We start from the raw sequence: 14487 nt of genomic DNA, 5'->3' as shown, positions 1-14487 counted from the left end.
TCTCTAGTTAGTGTGAGCAGGGGAAAGTTACAGCTGCTTTAGCAACTACCACCTGCATTTTACTTCCAAGATGACATACTTAAAAATTGCATTTATAGTTGACTGCAAATATAAGAAACACCAGTGCTACTGTTTCTCAGTGGTTTTTCTATGGTTTTTGTGCCTTATATGTAGAAGCTTTTTCAGTAAAAGATAAAGAATACACGATGAGCAAAGGCTTTCTTTCCCCATAGTTAAATGACTCACTGAGATTAAACAAAGGCTCAAGTTCAGGGGTCTGACTTAAGAGCCTCTTTCATTTCTACTACCCCTACTGTTTTATCTTGCAGGCTGTCACGTTTTTCATTCCTTCTAAACCCTTTCTGCATGACATTAATTTGCATAAACAGTCCCATGGCAATAGCAGGAATAATATTTAACTCTCTAAACCAGAGCGTTTATCCGTACTTCCCAAAAGTATGTCAGCTCTGAGTGCAACTGGTCAAGATGCCACTTGAAATTCCTTCCAGCTCTTACACTGTGGTGCTGAATCTGAGCTGATCAATTTTCAGTTCATTTTTCAGCTCAGTTTCAATTTTCAGTTCATTTTTCTTTCACAGGAATGACTGGAGCTCCTGGAGAGGAAAGACTGACCTCCTTTTGTTTCCTCCTGCTCCTTCTTGATGCCTCACTGACTTGCCTAGTCTCCTCTTTCTATACTTCTCCTCATCCTCTGCATCCATGTCCTGAAAAATGCCAGAGAAGTATTTCTGAACATTTCAGACCCATTTAGAGCAGATTTTTAGACCTGCCATGTTCCAACCATTGGGATGAATATATTCCAGACCAGATGCTCTGCTTGAGATGATTTTTTTTCTGAAATTTCTGATTCAAAATTATTTCTCGAGAAAGTTAGGGGAAAAAATTCTGTGGGGTTTTTTTTTTTTCTCTGTATTTCTTTAAAAATAGTGCATTTTAAAAGTTTTAGTGTTCTCACATTTAAAACTGACAATTTACAGCTTGCATGTTTAGGAGGAAAAAACTCCTAATGGTCTCAAAGCCTGGTTTTGGCTTGAAACTGTAATATGTATATGCAGCAGAGACAGAGAGAAAAGGGTTGACTCATTCTTCTTGTGTGAGGAGGGATAGTGTGGAAAAGATACCAAATAACACCTAATAAAAAATAGGCAGTGATGCATATAAACTAGATGTTGGGAAGAGGTCTGGTAAAACTTTACTTTTTGGCACCAGTAGTACACACTGAAAGGCTATCTGAATATTGGAGGGGTTTCTTGACAGAAAACTGAAAACTCCAATTGTAATAAAAGGAAGTATTTTCTGACAGAGCAGTAAGAAGGTGCAACTTCTGATGCCCTGATAAATATATTCAGTTACCACAGGCACCTACAACGCATCGTCTAAAGACATTTTTTTTGGCTGGTGAAGTGGAAAAATGGGCAAATTTAGGATTAAAGAAAATTCTATTCCACTTTGAATGTCTGGAGAGAGCCTGAACGGTATAAATTGTGTATCTTGGCCATCTCCAAATATATAGGCAGGCACTCAAGGCAACGTGTTAGAACTGCATTTCCTCAGAGGCAAAACTCAATTGCAGCTGTCAGTAAACTTGTATTTTTCCATCTGACATGGTTATTAACTTGGATTCCTGATGAGGAAAAAAGATAGTGGCAAATAATTAAACACAGAAGTGGTGACATATGCCCCATATGGTAGCAAGTTTTCTCTAATTGGTTAGAGAAACAACAAAAACTAACAAAAAGTTAGTGTTTGCCTCATAACAAAGCACACAAACAAACAAGAGATCTACCAAAATGACTGTGGCATGACTCTCTACCATTTGTCAGAGCATTACAGGAGCAATAGCTTGAATTCCAAAACTTCAAAGATGTTCACCTATGCTTGTGCAGCTATTTTGTGTTCAGTGAATTTCAAAGATTTGATGGAAAGATATAATAGAAAGCTAGAAAGCTCTGGAAAAAAAACACTTTTTAACCAGTTTTCTGTGTTTGAAAGACAAAGCTACTTGCAAGGAGATGTAATTGATATGTATGAAACTTTAAAGCAATTATTTTTGTCACATTCCCTTTAGAATGTTTTTGTCATGTTCCCTTTAGAAAATCTTTATGATCAGTCAGAAGTATTTGTGTAAAGCTGCTAATATCACTTTAATGAACATACAATGTATTTTATTCCCTTTATGCTATGCTGTGAATTGGTTTGGCTTTCTTTTTCATCTCAATCTTGTCTTAAATTTAAAAATTTAGGAGTAGAGAGACTCATATTTATTCTACATATGTAGCTTTTTAGAATAATTCACATTTAATCCAGAAGCATTTTATTACCAAAGAGGAACTGAATGATCCACAGAGTCCATACTTTGTCTCACATTTAAAACATGCAGTTAGGAAATATCGTCGAGTCATAGAATCACTGAATAGTTTGGGGTGCAAGGAACCTTTAAGATCACCCAGTTCCACTGTCCCTGCCATGGGCAGGGATGCTTTTCACTAGACCAACTTGCTGAGAGCCCCATCCAACCTGGCCTTGAACACTTCCAGAGATGGAAGTGTTGCATGATTCATGTTATGTGATTTTCCCCATTTTAAAAGCTGTGACTCTTTCTAGTCTTTATTAACACCATCAGCCTAAGATCTGCAGCATCTGCTTATTAACTTCCCCAGCATTCTTGCAGTAAAAAACAGACTTGTACTTGCAAAAAGATGGCTTGGACTGCACACTGGAAGGCATTTCTGATTGACAAAGTTCCACTGATTATTGCATTCATTCCTTTTCTCATCTATGTAGAAGATGATTTGCTGCATGGGAGAGAAAGACTCGAGGAAAAAGTGGAACTGTGTGTGCTGCAGGTATGAATTTTTCATTCTTTCCATCACTTGCTCTGGTCATACACCCATCATGGCAAGACAGAAAGAGAGAGTGAAACATGGACCAGCATGATAAATGTTCTTTGAGGTCGCTGGTAGGTAAGGGTAGAGCAGAAAGTGAGAGCTCCAGCTGAGCCAGCCTTTGTCCTACACTAGCACTTCTGAACGTGTGGCCAAAGGGTGACTGCTCAAAAATGCTCTTGGTATCACCTGTTGTAAAATAGCAAGGGTAATAATGCCTAAGCTATTGCAGAAGTGCAGACATGCTGCCTAAATAGAAATTATCATGTCAGGCTGTTTCAATATATTTAGGTGAGTGTATAATAAAATATTAAATTCTAGGTATCATGTGAGGCAGGGGCTTTCCTGCTGTCAGATCATTGTAAGGAACTTTAAAAAGATTTAGTATTAAATTTGCATTTTTATTTTCCTTAGATGACCTAGCTGGGCAGCAATCAGTTCCAAAAGTGTCTGGTTTTGGTATAAATGACTCATAAATAAAAACTTACTGTAGAAGCTTTAAAGCTGGTGTGTAGTTTTCCATAAAACAGAATGATAAGGAACTTACTCTCAAGGTGGTGCTACAAATACTAGAGTAAACACACAGGGTGTTTGGGGGAGTGGGATGGAAGATAGACAACCACCTCAGTGCAGAAAACTGAATTGAAAAGCTGGGACGAGGTTGGTTTATTTCCTTGCTTCTATGTTTCTTCTTTTAGAAGGAAATCCATCCAAAAGTATTCAAAAATCCATATTCAATCCAAACTAATTCAAATTTGAAATATTTGCATTCCTTTGTTACTGTTTGAATCAGAGATGCTGAGTTGTGCCAGCAGAAATGTGGCAGACAAGTCAGTAAGAAAAGTTTAGTGATAGTTACTCAGATTTTGCTGCTTTATGATAATAACTGGAGACTGGAAACAAACCTCAGAATAATTTCAGATTTTCCACATTTCAGACTTTTCCAGCCAGTTTATGATTCCTGCACTTTAGATTTCTGCTAAAAATAACAATAATTACCTCCCACTGATTTTAATCCACCAAAGGCAGGAGAAGTTGGAGTCCTCTTGCAGGCAGGCTGCAGGGAGTTGCCAGATTTTGAGCTGCCATTTGGTCTAACATGCAGACAATAGAGCTGTACCTGAGATTTATAGAGCAGTTGTGCTAATTTACCAAGCTGTGTGTTGTCAGGAAGACACTGGAAACAGCAACAAGGAAAAAGAATGGGAGCTGAGAGAAGAATTAATGCTAAGTCTTGTGCTGTGACAGCCTTCCCAGCCAAGACTGCCACAGTGATGAACTGAAGTGAGGATGAAGGCAGCAGTGAGAAGACTGGCTTTTTTTTCATGGTGCCTCAAGAGTGGCTCCTCTTTGGGATTTTGTCCTTCCTGTGCTCAGCTTTCACAAGTGGCATGAACCTTTCTGACAGCTGGGGGGCCACAGGTGCCTGTCCCAGACACAGTTTTTTGAGACCCCACTGGGGACAGCCCCATATATCCATGTATCCATGTATCCATGTATCCATCCATCCATCCATTCATCCATCCATCCATCCATCCATCCATCCATCCATCCATCCATCCATCCATCCATCCATCTATCCATCCATTCATCTCACAGCAGGCTGCTCTCTGCTCTGCTCCTCATTAGCTGCTGCTGCCACTGGCCATTCAAAGTTTTCTGCTTCTCCAAAACCACAGCTGGACCTTGTTGTGGTGAACTGAGATAGAGTCAATGTAGCGTGGTTCCATCCTTCCTGCCACTGTTAGTCTGGCCAGCCATGGAAACACCTGTCCTCCTTCATGTGTCAGCAAGCCTGTGGAAAATAACCCCACTGACCTCTGACTTCAAAGAGAGTCAGGGAGCAAATTCTCTTTCCAGTTAAACTGAGTGAATCACTCAAATTCTCATTTCTCAGCTTTTGTATTTACTGATCTGTCAGCGTACGAATATTTCAGAAATACACTCTGGAGACTTTCATCCATTTTGTAAAAGGAATTACATACACTGTGCAAACTAAAGCCTGTGGTCTCCAGGTAAAGCATTACTCACCTATGAAAAACCTCACTTATTTGTAGAAGTTTCCTGCAGGAAATTTGCAGTAGTCAGTTAGGTTGTAAGGACAAAAAAAATATGCTCCCTAAACTGCATGCTGTGGATCAAACTCAGTGAAATACTTAACTGACTGCAGAAAAAAATTTGCTTTTATGAAAAAGAATTCAGAGAAATATATATTCCAAGTCAGTAATAATTTTAAAAATTAAAGTAATGAATTATTGCCAACCTGCAGATTTTGTCTGTCAGGAGCCCGGACTGTCAGTGGTTCTGGGGATTGCTGTGGATGACTAGTGGCTCAAAAACTCTTCTTGGGGATCACTTTTCCAAATAATAGCTGAAATTATGGCAACTTTTAAGTCCAATTTGGTTTCTATATAGCAGGCAGAAATATGATATCACTGTGCAATTATTCACATATTGGTTGATTTGGTTTTGTTGGTTTTTTTTTTTCTCTCTAAGGACAACTGACATTCTGTGTTTTTCTCTGGTGAATGTGAGCAGCTAAGAGTAGGTATGGATTTACTTGGATATGGAAATATTGATGGGCTTGACTTTCCTTTGAAACCTGAAGAATGCTAAGTCAGCATTGTGACAGCTGTGCCTCTGCTTACGTTTTGAACAAACTTTGTTTTGGATTCCTGGGCTTGACTGACTCTTAGCTTTATATTTATCTTGCACTTTGAAGTTCATGTTACAAGATAGGTGTTCCTGCCTCTTTTTTCTCCATTTTGTTATAAATAAACAAATCTCAGCATCATACAAAGTTCATGGAGTTTATAGTTCGATTTTCTTCATTTGGTTGGCCTCTCTCCAGAGAAGTTCTTGGGTTTAGGTGTACTTACTCAGAATTAATGGACTTTTCTGCCCAGATTGATGCCACTTGCTCCTCAAAAAGCCCAAAGAGATTCCTGTAAGGACATCTTTCCTCCTTCATCTCATGAGGTGTAGCCGTGTATTATCACCCCCCAAAAATTCCCTCATTCCCTCTTCCTCAAGGGAAGACTTCCCTTGGCTTTGATAATAAGTCTTATGATGTACTTTTCTGTTCTAGGGTAATTAAATGCTGGTGGCTGCTGGTGCAGATTTTCATAAGTAAGGTTTATCATCTGTTATTTTGCTTCTTTGTGACAAGAACAGAAGAATGGCATTGGATTACACGCAACAAGAATTTTTTCACTGCTGCTTCCATCCTTGTGCAACAAGACTGCAAGATCTGTTTTCTGAATGAGGGCACCAGTTACTCTGTTCACAGGAGATACCTGTTCTGAGACTGCAGGAGAGCTCAAGTGCTGGGTAAGGGAGAAAGGCAGCTCTACTCTTCAGGATGACCCTGGAAAAAGGCAGAAGATTCGAACCCCACCTGCTTAACAGCGTTCAAGGGCTTCTTCCACAAGAATATTGAAGACTTGCTGCCCCAAATAGCTTCAGAAGACAGGAGCTTAGCAGTTTTCATCCCAGCACATATAAGAATTTTCCAAATCTAATATAATCACAGTGGAAGTATGTGGAGTTTGGGTATGCCATCAAAGCTGATATACACTGGATTTTGGCTATCAGTTCTCTAGTTTTCTTCCTCCATCCAGTATAGTTTGGAGATTTCATTTCATGAAGGCAGGACAAGCTTCTACTAATTAGATAACATCTGATGGAGCAGTATCAGCCACTAAAAAGGAAAACTTTGAAATTTTCCATCCAGGAGTCCTTACTGTTGAATCTGGACAGATGCACAGCACATGTCCAGAACATATTTAGATAGTTCTGATAGGTACCTATGAGGTAAGATATGTTTTTTGACACTGCTCCAACAGCCAGGTCAAATAAGGGGTCACATATGCAGGCTGGACTGACAAAAAGAGCTGTCCCAGACTCCTGAATCTGCAGCCTTATGAATGCTAAACTTGGCCTGCCAGCTCTGCTGGGCATTTCCACACTGTCACCATGAAGGTATCAGCAAGCTCTTGAGGGAAGCCTTTAGAATTTGGCAGCGTGTAAATGAGCACAAATCTTTATTTTGGCTTTGGCTCTGGGTCTTCTTGCACGTGAATACTTGTTGTTGGGTCTTGCTGTACATGGAGCACCATTTCTGGATAAGAGATTGGAAGCAATGATGCATGAAGTGCCAGTTGTAATTTGCTAATTAACCCAGTGTGTCAGGGCGAATAGCCCAGGGATATGGTGCCAACCAAGCTGATCTCTGTGGTACCCTAACTGTTATGTCATTGTACAGTACAGGTAGTTTATTCTTTCCAGGAGAAGCTCATGTTTATTTGTATTTCACAGCAGTGTACAGAACTCACAGCCAGTCCTTTAAACACATCTAGGGGCCATGATAAGCCCATATAAATTTGTACAACTGAGGCCAAAATTTCATTAATGCATTCAACTGCTTGACAGGACAAACAGAAAACAGAAATTACACAGCCCAGCCCCACCAATTGTAACAATAGTGTGCTGAGTACTCAATAGATAAAAGCAGTGTTGATAACCACTGATTACCTGCACCACAAATTGCTGTCAACCAATAATAATAAGCAGCAGGGTTTTTTCTGCAAATGTCCCTCGAAGGCATTGAGCAGATGAGCATGACAGGAACAGAATGTGATTTAAATTCAATCAGCACGGAAAGATTCCACAAGATTTTGGTGTTGTTGAACGAGTCCTGTTGTAAACAGCCTTCTTAACGTGGTAGATGCCATGTAACATGGTTAGAAGATTTTATTTTCCCCCTTAGGTCAAATTTCTTCCCCCTGATACCCAATGTCTACTCCTTCCCCTCCAATGAATGTGAAAAGGGCAACTGCTCAGTCTGGTTCTCCATGTCTCATAATTGCACCATTATCACTCATAAGGAACCCATTAAAGTGGAAGAGATTTTGAAACCAAAGCCTCTCTTTTCAGAACCCTGATCTAGGAATGCTGTAGGGATATATGCCAGCTCAAGAATCAGATTCATTTTGGTTCTGGGAATCAAACCACAGCCTGTGAAAAACAATGGAATTCAGGAATTCGTGGCTTGTTCCAGAAAGTTAAGCAACAACCTCAGTTTTTTGCTAAAAGAAGGCTAATAAGGCCTGATGTAACATCAGAGGAGCTAATTCAGAACTAATTACAATACTTATTTTTTGAACAATTTAACCTTAACACAAACAGTTTCTCACTTCATAATTTTCTTTCCAAGGCCTTCTTTTGGAATATCCTACAGACAGATGTCATACTTAGTAGGAGACCACCCCATATACTTCCAATTTCCAGCTACCTTTAAGTATTTACTGGTTGAGAACATTTCACCCAAAGAATCCTCTTTCTGTGTGGGATGCCAGGTGTCAGCTGCACTATGATCTGCAGAAAGACATTCTGTCTTGAGGGTACCTGGGCAGTAGGATGATGGGCTTAGCCATTCCTGCCCTATTTGAAACTGTCCCTGTGTAGAAGCAGGTGTAAAGAAATAATGAGCTGTGTACAAAGCAGCCTGTTATGGGCAGAGATGAAAGGCAAAGGAGGACCAGTTTTCACTGCACCAGCAGAAGAATGACCATGAACAGTATGTAGAATCAAAAGCAGCAGCCAACAGGACAAAATCTCAAGGGAATAGACCACTTATATTTCATTTATTTTTCAAGTTTACCAGGATTATAAAAACAGTTGCTCCCATCACTGTAAATACAGATAGAAGTTGCCAGCTACTTTTATAAGCAGCTGGGAAGTACCAGAAGCCTAAATCATTCCATTTTATTCTAGATCTTACATTGCAGCCCTGATAAGCACTCACAGCGAAGGGGTGGGAAAAAGATGACACCAACTGGAATTCTTTAAAAATAAGCAGGTATAAAGGCAAAGAAAAAAAAAAACAAAACAAACAAACAAACAAAAAAAAAAAAAAAAAACAGTGAGGAAAAAGGTGAAAAAAATGACTAAGCTTCTGAAAGGAATTCGCACTGGAATTCATGTCCTGTTTGCAAAATCTGCTGTGAACTTCAGCCTCTGTAGCTTCCTGCCTGTACCCTGCACAGATAGTATCTGCTGTAGCTGTAGGCAGCCCAAACAAAGCCAGCCCTGTGTGCCTCTTCTCACACAGCATTGCAAAGCAGAGCACCAGCAGTAAACAAAGCTGTTTTAGGACAATTTTGTGAATATACCTTATTTACTAGTGAATCAGCTGGCCTTTGTCCAAATTTGTGTAAATCTAAGATCAGTAAGGTGCTTAAAAGTATTTTACAATCCTAGGAAGTTAAAGGCACTGAAGTGGCCATAAATAAATATTAAAGAGTAAAACTAGATGTTGAAAAACAGACTCCCCAGATATGTTGGACAAGAGCCTATAAAAGCCTTCAAAAGAATTTTCTTCAAAACACTATGAAAATTAACAGGAAACGCTCTATAGGAGATTTCATAATTATAAAGAAGTTGTTTGGCACTTTCTGAATAATGTGTTTACTTGTTTAAAGAAAATGATACTGAAAATTTGCAACAACCCACAAAGAAATGATAAGAGCAGCAACAAACATACACTAAAGAGTGAGTTGAGATTAGCAATATTTTCTGTTAAACAGTGGTTTAGCAGTAGACCAACAGAACTGTCTCCTGTGTGAAGTATTTCATGGTGAGAATTAATTCCATAGGCTTGGTTGGATGAATGATCACTGCACATTTGATTGATCCTAATGCAGGCCAGTATCAACACTGGTAAAAAAAGCCATCTTCACCCTTTTCTGCTGGAGTCTGTCCTCCTGATCATCAACAGATGTTTTAAGACTTCATTACATATTATTTAGTGGGTGATCATTTAGCTTGAGGCTCTTCCAGTTGCATCAGCAGTGTCCTCTTCCCTGTATGTATCCCCACACTGGTACAGGTCCATTAGACTGACCAGAGGTTTGTAGATCTGTATCTGTTGTATTTCCAATCTCCCTGGTTTTCTTTTTTTTTTTTTTTTTTTAATTTATTTCAATGATGAGCACAGGGCTCCTCTCTTAGGTTTCAGTCTTCCCATGCTTCTTTGAGATGTATTTCAGCCATCACTTAGCTGCTGGGAATGGAGAACCCATCTCAATCAAGCTAACCCTCCTTGCACCCACAGTGACACCCTATTCAGAGTCTTCTACATTACACTGGGGACAAATGCAGATCAGCACAAGTATCTTGTGTAGCCCACTCCTCAGTGTTTCATTACAGACACTCTGTTCCTCTTCTAGTCTGTGATTTTGATGGCAAAAAATCTCCCCTGTGTTCCCTGTAGGACAGCCGTACAATCTGGTGTCTTCCCACCAGAAGCTATGTGTGGACTTTTACAAGCATGAACAACCTCCTGTTATTCCAAATTCTACCCTGAAAATCCACAGAAAGGGGAATTTCTCCTGCTGCAATCTGTGAGCAGAAACCTCTTCTCCAGGTCCTGGGACTGCAGTTTCCCTATAATTTGACTCCCAAGAAACCTACCAAGGTATTGGTTCTCAGTGTCCAGAAAATGGAGGAAAGTGCTTCCTGACTCCTCCATGTAATTTGATGTCCTTTAATGTAATTCTTTACAAGGTAAGAAAGGGGTCTCTCTGTGTTACTTTATTTTCACTGAGGCCAGCCATATGTGTCATGTTCATTTCCACAGACTTTGAGGAAACTCCTACCTTTTCCTTCCCCTCTTTTCTTATACAGGCACTCCTTTCTTTCTTAGCCATTCTCTCAGATTCCAATCTTCAGCCCTGTTTCAGAGCCTGTGTGCCTTGAGAGTAGCAGACAAAACTGCCCCAAACACACGGGAACTGCTGGTTCTGCAGCATGGTTACACAATCCAGATGAAGACCCATCTCCAGCTCCCCTTGAAGAAAAAGACATCACTAATCCCCATTTTGCCTTGCTGTCTAACTGCTACTATGATTTATGGGATGGTTTCAATAACCCATCCAAGATATTGCTAGGATTTTGGTTTCCAAGACTTCTGTTTTTTCCTAAACCTCTTTTCCAAAAGCGGTACACGCAAAGGCAGAGTTTCTGCTCTTCCTAGAAATCCATGAGAGACTTATCTGTCCCAAGTCCTGAGCTGAATGCCTGATGCCCAGTTCCTTCTGCTCACTGAATATAACTGGGTGGTTAGAGGGTACCCCCTTTCATCCTTCAACCCTACTCAAGAAGACTCAGTGGTGTGCTGGATTGCATTTTTACTCCAGATATTGTTTTTTATTTGTCTGTTTGTGCATTTTTCCATGGTGAATTTTTTTATCTGACAGTGCAATGAACAGTTTCCAATCCTGTCTTTCTTTAGTTTCCTCTCACTTCTCTTTAGTCTTAACATTGTTAAATATTTTTGCAACCAGAAGGTATTTTTGGAGTGAATATACTGCCATGACTCTCTGTTTTCAATGGCAATGCTCAGTTCTGGCTGCCACGAGCAGACACAAGATGCCATGTAAAACTGCAAGTTGATTTTTAAAAAACATGATTATATAATGTTGTACCATTCCTTTTGGTTGAAATTCCAGGAAAGTAGCGATCAGGATTTTGTATTGCCTACCCTACACAGTAAGCATGTTTTAAATTCAGTTCAGACTAAAGAACTATGCTAATACAATAATATCGTTCAAATTTTAAAGCTGTTTGGCAAGGAGGGATACTGAAAAAATGTCAGCTTCACCCTTTGACAGCACTGGCAATCACCCTTTAAAATCTGCTATAATACTATAATTACCCCAAATATTTGGTTTAAACACTTTTAAGCTAACCAGCCATGCCAGCTGTAGGCAGGATCTCAGCTGAGAGTTGATTTTGGTCTGCAGTCAGGTCAGAGAGCACCCATGACTTACTACCTGCATACATTCAAATTCCCCAGACATCAGATTGAGACCACAAAATGGAGGAAAGTAAGGCTAATTTGTTGACTGTCATGAAGAAAGATGATTTCTGGAACAGAATCACAGCAACCACATCCTAATACTAACATACTGGGAGAGCTGTTTGCCAGCACAATTTGTGTGAATTGAGTATTAGGTAACACAGAAGGACAGAGGACAAAGGGAGAAATAAGAAATGGCGCCATCTCCGTGCCCCCAAAACCCAGAGGAAGCCAAGGCAGTGGAAAGCTTCCACACTTCTGAGAAAACAAGTGCTTGCTGAAGCTTGGCTCCTGCTTCCTCAGTCACTTCTATGACTACAGCCACTTGGGGATGTCTCAGATCTTGTCTCAGTGCCATCTTCACACAGTTGCACAGAATTTCAATTTAAATGTCGTTAGAAGGTTAATCAGAGCTACATCCTGTTGTACTTGTGATATTGGTTCTGAGAAGTCAGGTCTAAATACTTCACTTTGAACACTCAATTTCTGTTTCTTCAGTAAGAAAACAAGCTAGGTTTAAGGACCAGAGGCAGAACAAGCAGAGTCCTAGAACTCTATGTCTCCTTCAAACTGCTTTCAGGGAGTTAACTTGTTTTCCAGATTAATTCCTGAGATTATTCTGCTGATACCAGAATCTACCCAGGAAACATCCCCCAGCTGTGTGAACAACATATGCACTTGCTCAGCTGAGCAAGAAATACTAAGAGTTAAAGCCACTAGGAGGCTTGTAATTTGATTTTAGTTGATTGAAGTCAAGCAGATCACTTTTCCTTCAAGTGAAGGTTCTTACCTCCTGTTGAATTTGTATCCTTAAAGGCTAAATAGATGTCTATAAGAAAAGAGGGATATTTCATCTGGTGGAATTTCTAGACATTACATTTTTGCCTGAAGAGCAAGACCTACGTCAAAATCCTCTCTAAGTAGTAGACAAGATTTAATGTGAAGTCCCATTGAAATTTCAAATTAGCATAAAATTCTAACTTTTTACAGGAAAAAAACCACACAAATTATTTTATTATCAAAAAATCCTCTTGAATAGTTCAAACCAGAAGAAGAACCTCCCTGCAAACCATGTAATATGTTTCAGCCACTTGATGCAGTGTGAGAGGAAGGGGAGACACCTCTTTGATGGAGATCTGTCAGCTGCTAATATCTCTCATAAAAACAGAGTTACAGAGAATGTTCCTGCAGGTCTCATGATGGAAGTCTAGATGTTCATCAGAAATGAACAGAAATGTACCTATAATGAATTTTATGTGTGTGTTGGGAGAGTGCTCATGGAATAAGAGAGTTCCTTCATGTTAAAGATGTCTGTCAATAAATCACTCATACTTTGCCAGAGCACTTTCTATATCTATTTTTTAAAAATCCATGCAACATTTGGTGGGAGTTTCTAGACAAACATCCATGCTGCTCAGCATAGTTTATTTAAGACTGTGAATACTAAACTTGTATCATTCCAGGTAAGATTATGTTCAAAAGCCTGCATTATTGCTACACTTCATAAAAGACAATACTAACTGTTTTGTTAGGCAAGGAAATTACTGGGAAAAAAAGACATTTTACATACAAAATGTGTTTTTAAATAGGTACAGCAGCTACCTTTGAATTTTTTTTACAACCAGGCATGTCACTTTTTCTGGGTGCAACTGACTGCAATTTTGAAATGTTATAATCTTGTTCTTTCTATATTGTGCAATACTGCAAACTGGCAGGATTCTACTGAATCAACTGAGTGAAATGTACTTTGTGATAAGGTAGGAAAAACTTCCCAAGAGAAGTGGTGTAGTAATGAGACCTGGATGTCAGCTTGTGCCAGTGGTAACTGCAGCAAGTGACTCCTATGACTTAGAATTAATTTGAAATTGAAGTACAGGTTGCAGTAGCAAAACATATTTGCTTAGATGAAGGGAGGAAGGGATGGCAAAGAAACTTAGTGGCTTGTTTTTCACAAAGGCACAATACAAAACTCATTTAACTTGGCTTCCAGATGACTGTTAAAATCAGCTAAAGCTACCTACAAAATGACTATACTTGCTTGAACATGAGAAATAAACCCAAATCATGTGGTCTGCTAGTGCCACCTATTGTGTACAGGGGAAAATACAGACACCACATGTAGGACTTGCCTATTTTCTCCTTAAGATGAGAGAAATGCTCTTTCTGAATTACATTACCAATCCAAAATGTAGCAAGAGCTCATTAGATCACTGTGGTTGTTTATGAAATGGAGTGTGTATTTTTATTTCTGTGTGTTGCAGCAACATGCAGGACTCTGACCCCTGCCAGGCCTCATCATGCCAGCACTGTCTCTGTCTGCTCATGTGGCCATAGGGGCCCTGGCACACACACAAATGCAGTGAAATGCAGACCCAGCTCTGCCAGATTCTAGTCAAAGCTACAGAGAACTTGTAAATTAAAGCCTCTTGCTACTTCCCCACATTTCTCCCAAATAAATGGATATTAGCTCATCTTCCAAAGAAACAAACATTATCCCTTCTTGTCCCTTCACACCATGCTGCCTTTCACTGTTTCTTGGAGAACAGCTCTTCCAGCCTCTTCCAGAGACAATATTTCCAGTAGACATTGTAAACCATTGGGAACCAACCTGAAACCCTCTGCAGTCTTCAAACAGATGCTCTAAAGTCTGAAGGCTTCTGAAAATGTGACCAATATTTAGACTAAAACTGTATTTACAGAGGAGTTTAAAATACCAAGCTC

The sequence above is a fragment of the Oenanthe melanoleuca genome, chromosome 1A (genome assembly GCF_029582105.1).
Source record: "Oenanthe melanoleuca isolate GR-GAL-2019-014 chromosome 1A, OMel1.0, whole genome shotgun sequence".
Classification (NCBI taxonomy): domain Eukaryota; kingdom Metazoa; phylum Chordata; class Aves; order Passeriformes; family Muscicapidae; genus Oenanthe; species Oenanthe melanoleuca.
Note: the sequence above shows the minus strand (reverse complement) of the source record.